This window comes from Panthera tigris, chromosome F2 (genome assembly GCF_018350195.1).
Source record: "Panthera tigris isolate Pti1 chromosome F2, P.tigris_Pti1_mat1.1, whole genome shotgun sequence".
In the NCBI taxonomy this organism is placed as follows: domain Eukaryota; kingdom Metazoa; phylum Chordata; class Mammalia; order Carnivora; family Felidae; genus Panthera; species Panthera tigris.
In genome coordinates, this window is record NC_056676.1 from 66,651,569 (window position 1) to 66,665,116 (window position 13,548).

Below are 13,548 nucleotides of genomic sequence, written 5' to 3' on the forward strand. Positions count from 1 at the left end.
ATGTTTTCTGTTTAAGGCTTTTAGTAAAGCCCAGACTCAGAGCTGAAGAGAACTCCAATATTCCTACAATTAAGTTTTGTAGTAGTTTTTTTTAAGTTTATTTATTTATTTTTGAGAGAGAGAGCACACAGGAGAGGGGCAGACAGAGAGAGAGGGAGAGAGTCCCTCGCAGGCTCCATGCTGTCAGTGCAGAGCCCAATGTGGAGCTCCAACTCATGAACCATGACCTGAGCTGAAATCCAGAGTCGCACGCTCAACCCACTGAGCCATCCAGGTGTCCCAAGCTTTGCAGTATTACATCCAGTAGAACTCCCAAAACATCACTCATTCCAGCAGTCAGCCCAGCTTCCAGAACATAACCTGAATCCTCCCTCCTGTCCTCATTGCCAGCACTGCTATCCCAGCCCAGGCCACCATCATCTCTAACCTGGACCACGGTCGCTGCCTCCTAAGTGGTGCTTCAGCATTGCCCCCCTGACACACCAGCCAGAATGTTCCTTGAAAGAGATAAACCCGATTGCGTCTCTCCTTTGTTTAAACCTTCTAGTGGATTCCCACCGCATTTAATTTCTTTTATGTTTTAATTTTTTTAGAGACCTTTGTTTTCCATCAACCTAATTTCCATTTCGTTTGCCCTTGTGAAAGAGCAGCTTAGGACCACTCGGTGGTTGTTCCCACCCATTCGGTGGCCTGAACAGTGGAAGCTGCGGACCAGTGTTTAGGAGGGAACTGCTGGGTGGGCACAAAGGGCACCTGCACGCCTTCAGACCAGCCTGACTTCAGGTTGAGTAGCAGTGAACTCAGCAGCTGAAGCAGTCCATTCACCCTGAAATCCCTCCATGATCACAGCCTTTTTGGCAGTGGCCTGCTCTTCCTTTTCAACCCCTTCAGGATCTCTTCAGAGAGGGGGCACGACCTTCTTTATGGGTTCACCGGAAATGGTGCTACGCATGCGCGGGGCTCCCCAGGACAGCACCCACCCCACCCGACCCACCGAGTGAGCTCCCTGGTTGCAAGGGATGGCGATGCCCACGTAGCACAGAGGAGAGCCTGTGTCACACAGAGCAGTGTGTACGTAGGTTAACATAAGACACCTCTGTGAGAGGCTGGTGGTCAGCCCTGGGCTGAACGACCACACAGCAGTCTCGGCGCCCAGGAGGCTGCCCGGGTCTGGTTAGTGAAGTTTCCAGGAGCAAAGCGGCCGGCGAGCCCAGCTCGCTGGCCGGTATTCCCAGATGACCCGATACTGACATCAGCTGGGTTTTCAATGGCAACAATGGCAGGAGCTGCCAGCAGCAGCTTCTCCCAAGCTTTACTTTTCCTTCTGTAGATGTACCGTTCCATTTGAAAGCCAAGGCCCGTGCCACCCAAGTGGGTTCCTGCTGCAAGAGATTTGAGAGCATCCTCCTTTATTTTCGGGACATCAAGAGCTCCGGAGATGGTGAAAGTTTCCCCGAAGTTACAACCTGAGTGCAAAACAACGCCGAATGGACTCCTCCCTGGGTAGCGTGGAAAGGGATTCCCACTGCATTTAAACTAAACTCTAATCTTGCCGTGGCCGACAGAGCCCTAGAGGTCCGGCCCCTGCCTCCCTCTCTGACTTCACCTCCTCCTACTCCCCTCCTTGCTCTCTGCCCCAGACTCACAGCCTCTGGCTGTCCCTGCAACACAGCGAATGTGTTCCCCACCAACAGCCTTCGCCCTTGCTCTTCCCTCTGTCTGCAACACACTTGTCCCTGTCCTTACAATAGCTGGCTTCTTCTCACCCTTCAGGCCCACGCGTCCAACTCCCTGTGACTTCTCCCTGAGCAGTCCTCCTCACCCCCATCAACGCTCCATCCTGGCACCCTGCTTTTCTTCCTTCACAGAACATCCCACTACCTGCGATGATTGTATTTATTGTTTGCTTCATTTTCTAATATCTCTTCCCTCTAGAATGTGGGGTCTTTGCCCTGTCGGGTGACGGACCTTTCTCCAGAATCTAACACAAGATCTTGCGCATACCAGGTGCTCAACACATTTGTGTTGAATGAATGAATGAAAGAAGCTGTTAATTTGCGGTGTGGAAAGGTTTCCTGGAGGAGATGACCTTTGGTCTGATTCTCGAAGCAGGAAGGGGTCTCAGGCCAGGTGCACAGGGCGGCAGAGGATGTGGAACAGGGAAGAGATATGTAATCCATGCCAGGGGGCACCGTGAGCCAGGCCTGTGCAGTGTGCGTTGAGAGCATCCAAGATGAAATGACCATAGCTGGGCAGAGGGTTGGAGGGAGGCTCCAAGGAGATGTTGCTTGAGTTGAGCCTCGAAGACTGAAGATAGAGCTCACAGACAAAGACAAGGAAGAGGCATTTCGGGCAGCGTAAGCGTCCTGGACCAGGCAGAGTATGGAAGAGAATGGTGAGAAGGTGCCTTGCCTGCTAAGGGATCGGGATTTTTCCCCGAGACTATAGAAAATAGAATGCTGTTTTCACCATCCCATGGAAAGTTAAACAAATAAACACTATCGCTGAACAATAAGCAACGGGACTCTGGCAAGAACCACAAAGATGAGTTAGGAAGGCTTGAATAGATCTGATTTAAGCACACATTCAAATGATTATATATGCACGTCCAAAACATACTGTTTTTATAACATTCGTTTGTTCGAATGGCTTCATGCATGACCAGATGTGCACGCTCTGACAGGCTTCTCTAACTGCGGTGAAGGATCAGATATTTAAATTTCTAATCTATCGTACTCAATACTTTTGTAAAATACAGCAAAAATGGCATGAATGTCAAATTGCAGTGAATGTTCCTGAACGCTTCTGCTCAGTTTCTGTATTTCCTCCTGGCCTGGTCAGAAGCACGTGGTGAGCCAGCTCTGATCCATGGACCACACGGCCAGTTAACACTTCCACAGATAGAGGAATGTCACGTTGGGCACATTTTGGCTTAGAATTCAGCACACACCCTCTGACCCACCAAAAATAACAAAAAGAATGTCTTGAATTTATAGATCCAATTTTATGAATGTTTGTGTTTCATTCAGACATGTTCATGTTCAAGTGCCCCCAATGGATCTTCGTTGTACATACAAGGGTCACGTTATTCAATCTTAGTGTTTATTTTGCACGGGATGGTGAAAGTGGCCCAGGCTGTGGATACATGTGATAATTCAGGTTTTACTAGATCAGATTTTACTAGACAGAAATTCTATGAGCTTCAGTATCGTCCTCTGGAAAAAAAATGTGAGAAATAACACTTTCATTTCAGAGTTGCTTCGCAGATTAACTAACGTATGTGAAGCACCGGGCACATAGTAGGTGCTCAGTAAATGTTGGGCCCTTTACCTGATTCATTTCATTCCTTGTCGTACCTTTAGCCATGGGCTGGAGGAAAAGAGTGGTGCTGTCTCATCCGATAGCCTTTAGTTATAAGAATTGTTGGAGTCTGTCCTCAGACTGTTTGTGCTACACCCACCGCCACAAATCCTTCATCCTAAGCAATTACAAGCAAACGCCTCGTTTGCAGCAGAGCCAACCCTGTCTGCTCCCAGTGCAGTTGGGGTGATGATAGCTCTGGAACCTCATAAAGCTATCCTGCTCAGGTTGTCCTCGAGCACTTTGAACTGAGCTGGCTGTAGAAGAGAGCTCCCTTAGGCTTTTTCCCTTCCTTTGAGCTTGCGTTAATTACTCCTTGAACTGAGTTTATAGACCAGAGCCAGATGTGTAAGATCAAAGGGAAACTGGGCCTCGGGAAAGGAAATGGAAATTGCCCCAAATGCCCTCAGGCGACATGAATGGCAATGACTTGACAAGCAGGGCCTCACGGGGGCTTTGGCAGCATCTGGGCAGACTCTCTTCGGATTGCCCGAGAGGACGGAGGACTTGCCAGACCAACACTGGCTGACAAAATCCACCCTGCATGAAATATGTGCTTCCTGGCTGCCTTACCAGTCTAGGCGGAAGGTATGGGAATTACGGAACCACCATGAAAACAGTCTTTGGCTCTGAACAGCGACCAAGAGCATCTCTGAACCCCAGCCCTCCTCCCCTTCTCCATACCCTGCCAAGCCCTGCCCTGGCAGGTTTGAGAGGGGACCCTGGCAGCTGCTAAAGGGCCCCCTGGGATTGTTCGGCTTCTCTCTGCTCCATGCTGGTCCCCGCCGGCTCTGTTCTCTTTTCCCTGACTCTCCCTCACAATGAAATGGGCTGTCCTTGCAGTACTTCCCGAGGTACTGACAAAAGCCACCAAGAAAGAGTCCAACACATCCTGGGTCTAATCTCAGCTCCTCCTCTTACTAGCCCTGTAACCCCAAGTCTCATCTCTCTCACTTACAAATGATGCCTGTGACAATGATGCCTGTCTCATGAAGTTGTGCAATTGATCGATAATGTGTTATAGCGCTTAGCGCCGTGCTTGGCACAGAGTGGATATTCAGTAGATACTCTTATTATTGTTGTTGTTATTGTTATTCTAACAAGCAGTTGGCATGCCTGTTCCCAGACCATCAAAGGTATATTAGTTTCCCAGGGCTGCTAGAACAAACCACCATAAACTGGATGGCTTAGTACCATAAACTGGATGCCTTAGTACTATAAGAATGTATTCTAGAGACCAGAAATCTGAAATCAAGGTGTCAGCAGTGCCCTGCTCCCTCTGAAGGCTCCAGGGAAGAATCTCTTCCTTGCCTCTTCTGGCTTCTCATGGCTGTTGGCATTCCTTGGTGTTCCCCGGCTTCTGGCCACATCATTCCAATCTCCATCTTCACATTGCCTCCCCTGTCTGTCCCTATCCTCTTCTTTTCTCTGTCTTATTTTCCTTTGCCACTTTCTTCTGAGGACACTTGTGAAGGCACTCAGAACCCACTCAGATAATTCCATCTTATCTGTTACCGTATAAGGTAATATGCACTCTTTTGCCATACAGGTAATATTCACAGGTTCTGGGGATTGGGACCTTATTGGAGGTCCTATACCTTATTGAAGACCACCATTAAACCCACTACAGAAGACATTCCCTAGGAAAATGGGCTTGGGAAGGAAGGCTTCTACTTGTTTCATGCTCAAGAGTCTCAAATCCTCACAGCATTTAGTTATCATCTGCAAAACTCTCTTTGCTGTCTTTCTAGGAACCCATTCATGACCATACCAGATCCTAACACAGCCACTAGGTCCCTGGAACCATGATATATACACTGCCTGGTGGTGAGTTTATAGGATGGTGGAATAAGACAGAATAGGCTATAGTGACTAGAAATATGTAACTGGAACAAAGGAACTCTTAAGAGGGAAAGAACATCAAATTTTGGCTCACATTATACTTAACAGTGGGGATGCTGTAGATGGGCCAAGCCTGGGGTCATTTGAAAACTTTTTACTACATGGGTGATACTTACTGATGTTTATCATCTCAGAGATCAAAAATTAAAACATTAAAAATGTTTATTAATTCATTTAAACAAGCCATGACATATTAATGCAAGTCATATTTTTATGTAAAAAATATATGTTCCCCCAAACCAAATAACTTAGTGAGAAGGGTGGGACTGTTTGGTATTTTTGTAAATTTCTTTAGTGTCTGGGTTAGAGAGCACCTCTGGATTCTCATCTGTGCCTCTGCATTCAGTCCTGTGTGATATACTGGTTTGACTGGAGTCTGGGAAGAAAATTCTGCCTCACTGGGATACACAGTTTGAAAAGGGGGAGCAGGGGAGAGGCAGAATTTAATAGCCTTTCCAGGTAACTATGGGTGGGTATTCTTCTCTGATACCTCACCCAACTTGGCTAGTGATAAATTCTTCAAGATTAATGACAATTTGGAACCTGAGATGTCAATGGGCTTTTTGAACTCGGTTCCGCTAACGTCCATTAAGCTATCTCACACTTTAAATGAGTGTTTTACCCATGTATGGATTTTGTGCCATCGTGCATTGATCTTTCGGAAAATGTTGGTTCACTGAGCTGGGCAAGTGTTCTCAATGTTAATCTGGCTCATGGTGCCAGAGAAAAGAGTTTCAAAATTCTGATTTTCACTTAAAAATGTGAATTTTGCCACTGCCACAAATTCTGCCAGTAAGGGTTTTTTGAAGTGCCAGATTTGTTTCATTCATTTTTGAGAAACAATTTGTTAAATACCCAAGGCTGAATAACCGTAGTTTGTCAGTCAGGTATTACTATTTTTTTTTTTTTTTAAAGCAAAAATGGCATTCCTTGAAAACGGTGGCGAATTTCAGGTCCTATCTCAAACAACAGCCTGATTGCTTTCCCCCTGGATAACCAGGCACTTTGGTGTGCAGGAGAAGCATTTTAGGTGCTCTATACTTTCCATTTCACTGCATGGAATATTCCAAAGAGATGTACTCAAAGTCAAGGTTTAATACAATTAATACTTTTTTACTGCCTCATCACGGCCATTCTTAAGTGAAACAGACGATTTTTTGCAGCTAGTACATGAGGTAAAGGACAACGGCACCGACCCCCAGAGCAGTTTGTACCCAAGACCTTGGTTTGCACCAAGGTGCCACATTTTCACCCACATTGCTTTTACCTCACCAGTGCAAATGTCAACACCATAAAAATAAATAAAACTGGCTGAAAGGCAAATAACATTTTAGTGTTTTTGTGCAAGCAGGTTTGACATCATGTATTCCCTGAATGGGATTCAGATTCCCCATGGATCCATGCACCACACTTTCAGAAGCTTCCTTCTAAGACACCTTCTAGTTCTGGGAATCCATGACCCTTACCCAACACCAAATTTCTTAGATGACTTTATCTAAACCTGTCATCACAGTTGGTGCCACAAGAGAGAAGAGTAGCCTCCACATTCCTGTTACCCTTCATTCCACTTAGATTCTGAATCAAGAGATGTGAGGTATGGTTGGAGGTGGGCAGGGGGGTATAATTCACATGCGAGCATCCAGTTGAGTCCACTGGACAGCGTCCTGTGTCCCCCCTGGGTGATAGAATATGAAGGAAGTGGCCTATTTCAGGGTTCCCATAGAGTGTCTAAGACCCTTTAAGTCCTTCCTGGGCACAGTGTTCAGGAAACCTTTTCCTTTCTGCAAAGCTGTTTATCTCTTTCCCCAATTAATTCCCCCTGACATCTAACATTAGACATTAAACAGTGATTTCTGGTCTAGGTCAGCCACTCTACAACTATTTATAATCCTGCAGGAAATCATTACTCTTTGCATTTCAAGATGAATGATTGAAAAAAAAAAATATGGCAGGTCATGGAAACAGAATTTCAAAGGGTGGTTTGGGGACAGAGTGACCTGGTAAATAATTATTTTCTCTTGTCCCTAGCTCTCTAACCGCACGGAAGCCTTTATCACTGTCTTCCTGATGAGTGGCTTTTAGGAATTAGCTGGGATTCAGAGAATTGGGGAAGCGGGACGGCAATGAGATTTGCATCAAGGCACAAGGTTTTCAGGGTATTAATAAATCTAAATGTGTCCTATGAGGACAGGCAATGTGGCTGCGGAACACAGGGGGATATTTAGAAGTCTGCAAAGAGGGGCGCCTGGGTGGCGCAGTCGGTTAAGCGTCGGACTTCAGCCAGGTCACGATCTCGCGGTCCGTGAGTTCGAGCCCCGCGTCAGGCTCTGGGCTGATGGCTCGGAGCCTGGAGCCTGTTTCCGACTCTGTGTCTCCCTCTCTCTCTGCCCCTCCCCCGTTCATGCTCTGTCTCTCTCTGTCCCAAAAATAAATAAAAAACGTTGGAAAAAAAAAATTAAAAAAAAAAAGAAGTCTGCAAAGAATCTCTGAAATAAATGTCAGTGTAGAGACGGTTTGGGGTTTGGTAGTAGGGTGAAATTGACGAGATTTCAGCATAGTAAATACAATTGATCTCAGCCCTCCTCCTCTGGAGCCATCAGGGGCATTCTCTGTGACCTTGAGGATTTTGTCAAATCGCTGCAAAAGAGGTAAAAAGGTCTCTCAAAGAAAACTGTGTAACAAGTCACTGTGCTGGCTGAGAATTTCTACGTCCCCATTCTCCCTGTCACTTAGTCTCTTCTCTAGTTAACAAATATCATGGTTTTCACATCTACCCTTTGCCTAACTCTGAGCAGGGGCACTGGGGAGAATATGAAAATTATTAACATCAAACCCTTTACTTCAAGGTTTCTAATTTTTTGAAGGAAATAAGAATTATGCACAAAAAAAATGATAAAAACAATACGTGAAATAATGAAAAGCGTGGCTCTTCCACTTCCTAAATGTGTGACATTAGATAAGCTTTCTGAACTTCAGTTTTCTTGTCTGTAATGTGGAGATGATCCTAGCACATCCCGCACGGGGCTGTTTTGGACATTAAATGGAACGACATGTGTAAACAGCCTGGTACAGAGCCCATACTCAGCATTACAAATATTTGAGTCAATTATAAGAACTACCATTTTGGAGTGACTTTCCCTCCGAACAATAACCAGGGAGCCTTATTCCCTTTACAAATTATGGAACCTAAAGCTCAAGAAAATAAAATAACTCATTATACCATGATACCCTTCAGATGAGAATTATTTCAAAAGAGTCGAAGGGACAGACATTGAAAAGATATGGGTCATTGATAGTTGTAGTAGCTGTTCTCCAAAATGGCCCCCTAGGGAACCATTGTATTTGTGTCCTTGTATAGGCCCCTCACTCAGTGAATGGTTCCTGTTCCACAATAAATGTGGCATAAGTGATGTTACATGACGTCAGAGGTGGGTTAAAGGAGCCCAGTAGCTTCCACTTGGCTCCTTTGGGATGTTTGCTTGCTCTGTAGATCCTCCATTTTGGAGCTCAGCCTCCATGTTGCTAGGTGCCTAAATCCAAGCTGCTGCCCCAGCCAAACTTACAGCCAACAGCCCACACCAGCTGATAGTCTTGTGAATGCACCACTCTGAACTCTATCCAAAGTCCAGCCTTAAGAAGACTACAACCCAGATGATATTTGACTACAACTGCCTTTGAGAAATCCAAGTGAGAACTGCCCCGCCAACGGGGGTGGGGCAGGGGACATTTCACCTAGTATGTGGAAAGACACAGGGAATCTTTCCCTCAACCTAACAATAAGAAATAAGTAGATGATCCGAACAATCGTAAGTTTTCTGGAGCATGTCAAAGAGCTAAAGTTACAAGGCAACTAGGTTAACTCAACTCCAAAGGTCGACAAGCCACTCCAAGAAGAGATATCAGCTATAAAGGACCTACTACACACCCGGAACTTGGAATATTTTTTATATTATTTATCTCCAATTCATACAAAACTAAAAGTTAGATATTACTGCCCCATTTTGCACATGGGAAAGCCAAGGTCAAGTGCAGAGTAGTGGTTACATCATAGGCTCTGCCGTCAGACTACTTCAGTTTGATTCCCAGGTCTGTGACTTACACACTCTGTGACTGTGGGCAAATCTCTGTGCCTCGGTCATCCCTTTTATAAGATGGGGATAATAATGGTACTTTTAATAAATGAGAGAGTGAAAGTATGACATTTGGCAATGTAAGCCCTTAATGAATATGGCCAGTCATCGTTAAGTTACTTGACCCAAACCACACAGTGAGAATGTCTGACTCCAAAGTTGCATTCTCTCCAAAGAAATATTGTTTGTGGTTGTGAAAATTATTTTTGTGAAATATTAATAAATGTAAATAACATAAGTTCAATAGAACTAATATGAACTCAATTAGATCTTCCTCACTTGCCATGATCCTCTTGAGGCAGCATAGCCAGGGATGACCAGATGTTTGTTGAACGTCTTTCTTAGGTTCCCACCCCCCTCCCCTTTTTTGTAGTCCCAGTTCATTGAGACTTCCGCTTTGATGAATCTCATTCCATTGTGTTACACTTAGGTAACTAAGGATCTTCAAAGTATAATATATATGGTATTTGCTGTGTAAATGTAAGAATATCAAAGCGAAACAAGTCTCCTGGATAAGTTTATAAATCAATCTCTCTGGGCTCATTGTGTCGTATAGGTTATCAAAGAGATAAAAAGACATCAATGGATGAATGGATAAGTAAAATGTGGGTGTATACACAATAGAATATTATTCAATCTTAAAAAGGAAGGAAATTCTGGCACGTGTTACAACATGGATGAACCTTGAAGATATTATGGACACTGCTAAGTGAAATAAACCAGTCACTAAAAGACAAATGTTGTATGATTCCCCTTAACGAGGTACTTAGAGTTGTCAAACTTATAGAGACAGACAATAGAGTGGTGAGTGCCAGGGGCGGCGGGGAGGAGAACAAGGGAAGTTAGTGTTTAATAGGTACACACTTTCAGTTGTGCAGGATAAAAAGAGTTATGGGAATAGACAGTTGTGAACTACCAACCCCTAAGATACATTCCCGAGCTAGTTTCGGGTTAACTAGTTTCAGTGCCACTGAACTGTGCACTTCAACGTAGTTTAAATGGTAAATTTTATGTTCGTCATATTTTATCACAGTGAAAAGGGTTTTCAAAGAAGGAGAATATATGAAAATTTGGAGGAGACTAAAGACATGATAACAATAATGTAACATAAAATATTTGTGAATTTCTTGTTCTGAGTCATGCTTGGAATGGATCATGTGTGAGTCCAACATCCTGGTGGACAGTAAGAGAAAATAAAATCTAAATTCGGGGCACCTGGGTGGCTCAACCGACTGAGCGTACGACTCTTGATTTCAGCTCAGGTCAAGATCTCACAGTTCGTGAGTTCAAATTCCATATCAAGCTCTGGGCTGACAGCTCAGAGTCTGCTTGGGATTCTCTCTCTCTCTCTCTCTCTCTCTCTCTCTCTCTCTCTTTCTGCCTCCCCCTGCTCGCACTCTGTCTCTCTGTCAAAATAAATAAACTTAAAATAAAATAAAATCAAATCTAAATTCCTCAAGTTTCATTTCTGTCAATGCTACGAGGCCATACCTATTGAAGGATGGACTCCAGGAATTGTAACACCTGTCACTGAGAGCTAGAAAAGAAACAACATAATCAGTTGTCAAGGATATTATAGATGGAGTCATTTCTAAGGGACAAAATCTAAGCTTCCTAAACAGAGGACGCAAACGGGGAGTGGTCAGCTGCAATCGAAGCTCATTGAAGGTCTCTGTGTGGCCAGCACTGAACCGGGCATTGCTGGGAAACACAAACTATAAGGTAGTATTCTTTACTGAAGGAGCCAAGATCAAGTCGGAAGACAAACCAGTATCGTGCAATCAGAACCCGTTCAATGCTAAGTTGTGTGGACTCGCCATATACATTCCACGAGAGGTCAGGATGTGTGGAGGTCTTGTACTGTACCAAGTTGGCTACACTGGAACTGTGTTTCCCAGAATTCCCTTCCCTGCATGGTTCTGAGTTAGCATTGGTCACAGAAAGAATCTGCAATATTTGAAAGCAGTCATTATGCTCTGAGGGTCCTAGTGGACCAGCACTGCATGCTGGTGCCTCTAATGAACGTGGCTGGTCTGTGGGCTCTCGTTGTTGGTGGGGGAGGCAGTCGGCCCGCGGCTCTTCAGGTCCCACCGGATGGCCTCCTCTGGCATCTCTGAGTCTGGAACAGGAGCTTGTGTGACTCTGTAACAAAGGGCACCAGCTTCTGGACGGGTTGCCCTCATCATCCAAATTAGAGGCAGCAAGAGAAAGATGGGGGTTTCAACCCCTCCTTGTGGGTTCCAATTTGCCTTTATGGGTTCTGGTTTGTCACTGGGTGCCCCAGATGGTCCTCACTCTTCTCCACTTCACATTCATCTTTTGTCCCTAACTGCTGGCCTTGCTGACCTACAGAAACTCCAAGCCCAGCACCAGGAGTAGAAGCGAGTCTTACGTAGTTTTCTTCATCACCTCCCACAACTGCCCAAGGTCTAATGTCTCTGGGGCATCCCTGACTCCATATGACCCATGGTGGCTCTGCTGGCCTAGTAGAACCGTCACTGCTAAGAGCATGGAACACAATAATTGGGCAAGAGAAGGTATATGTGAGCTCAGCCTTAAAAGCTTAGAGTTTTAAATCATTAACGTGCCAGCCACTTTCTAATGCTACTTTGCAAACATCACTCGTTCATGCCTCAAGTGTTCGGTCACAGGCCTGTGTGATTTCCAGCTCAGTACATACCAACCCCTAAGGTACATTCCTGAGCTAGTTTCGGGTTAACTTCTTTTTCGGTGTGCCTGATGCCCACAGCTTTATGATGGATACACACTAGCAAAGGCTATAAAACCCGAGAGATAAGCAGGGGAAGGTTTAAAGCAATTACATTCATAGAGTTTAATACAATCATCAGGATGATATCTGGGCTTTGGAGTGGAGAACTGAGAATGCATTCTGGCTCCACACTTTCTAATCACTGGGCTTTAGCCAAGTTGCTTAACTTTACCGAGCCTCAGTTTCCTCATCTGTCAAATAGGAGGATAACCCCTTCCTTATCAGTTTTCTGTGACGATAAAATAAAAACATGTGTATAAAATGCTTACTATAGTGTTTTTAAGTGCTTTGTAGTATACCAAATAATTGTATGTGTACACATGTGTGCGTGCATGTGGGTGCCCCCGCCCACACACACACAAACTCACTATCAGGATCAAAGGGCTCCATTATTTTGGTCATTGTGCCTTATCTCCAGTAACTGGGATGCTTGTCTATAACAAGTAAGTGGATGGATGGATGGATGGGTGGATGGATGGACGGATTGATGAATGGACAGTGATATTTGCTTTGCTAAGGATCTCCAGAATAGAAGGGCCACTGGGAAAGAAATGGACCTGAACATCATGACTTTGAAACAGATGTTAAGTCAAGGACATGCCTACAAGAGAAATCACTCAAGATTGCCACAGCATCAGGCTCTGCCAGGTTTTGTCCTTGCTTCCCCAGGGTCTGTTCTTCAAGCACCATGCTGTTCTGGGTTTCTCTCACAGACTCTTACAGCTCTTAAATCCCTTTTATGACCATAATGTCATTAGATCTTTGCAACAGCCCACTAAGGCAGGAAACATGAAAATTAGTGTCTCCATCTTACCATCAACAAAAGGAGTTTTAGAGAGGCTTGAGCTGCCTGTTCTGATATCTAACCAAGGGCTGGTTCCATCACGAGCCATGGCTGGACCAATGTCACTGAGCAGAGATGCAAAGCAGAACCACAACTGCCATGAGAAAAGCTGCTTTTCCTTTACAGCAAAATTATGGAGAATGTACCTTGGTCTTGCGTAATGAAGGTGACACTTCTGCAGGGGATCCACAGCTCCAGTTCTAGGCCTGCTTTTACTAGCCGCCATTTGGCATGGAGAAGGGGAGATACTTGGACCTCACAGTCAAATAGATCAGAGTTTGAGTCCCAGCTCTGCCACTGTCTGTAGAACTGTAGGCAAGTTACTTAATCTCCTTGAGTGACAATTTTCCAATCTACAAAATTGAGATAATATCCAGTCTTGAGGCTTAAGTGAGATAACCTAGCAAAGTGGCTAGAATCTAGCCGAGGTTCAATCAATGATAATCCCCTATTCTCCCTTCTCTACACACTTCCTCTACAGCGGAGTAAAGAAAAGCATAGCACAATAGTTAAGAGCATGGGCTATGGAGCCAGCCCACCTG

At 44.8% G+C, this 13,548-nt stretch overlaps 1 pseudogene; it reads right to left on the bottom strand.

Moving 5' to 3' along the window:
- Positions 1-247: 247 nt before the first annotated feature.
- Positions 248-13,232, bottom strand: LOC102952693 (annotated as a pseudogene).
- Positions 13,233-13,548: the final 316 nt, after the last annotated feature.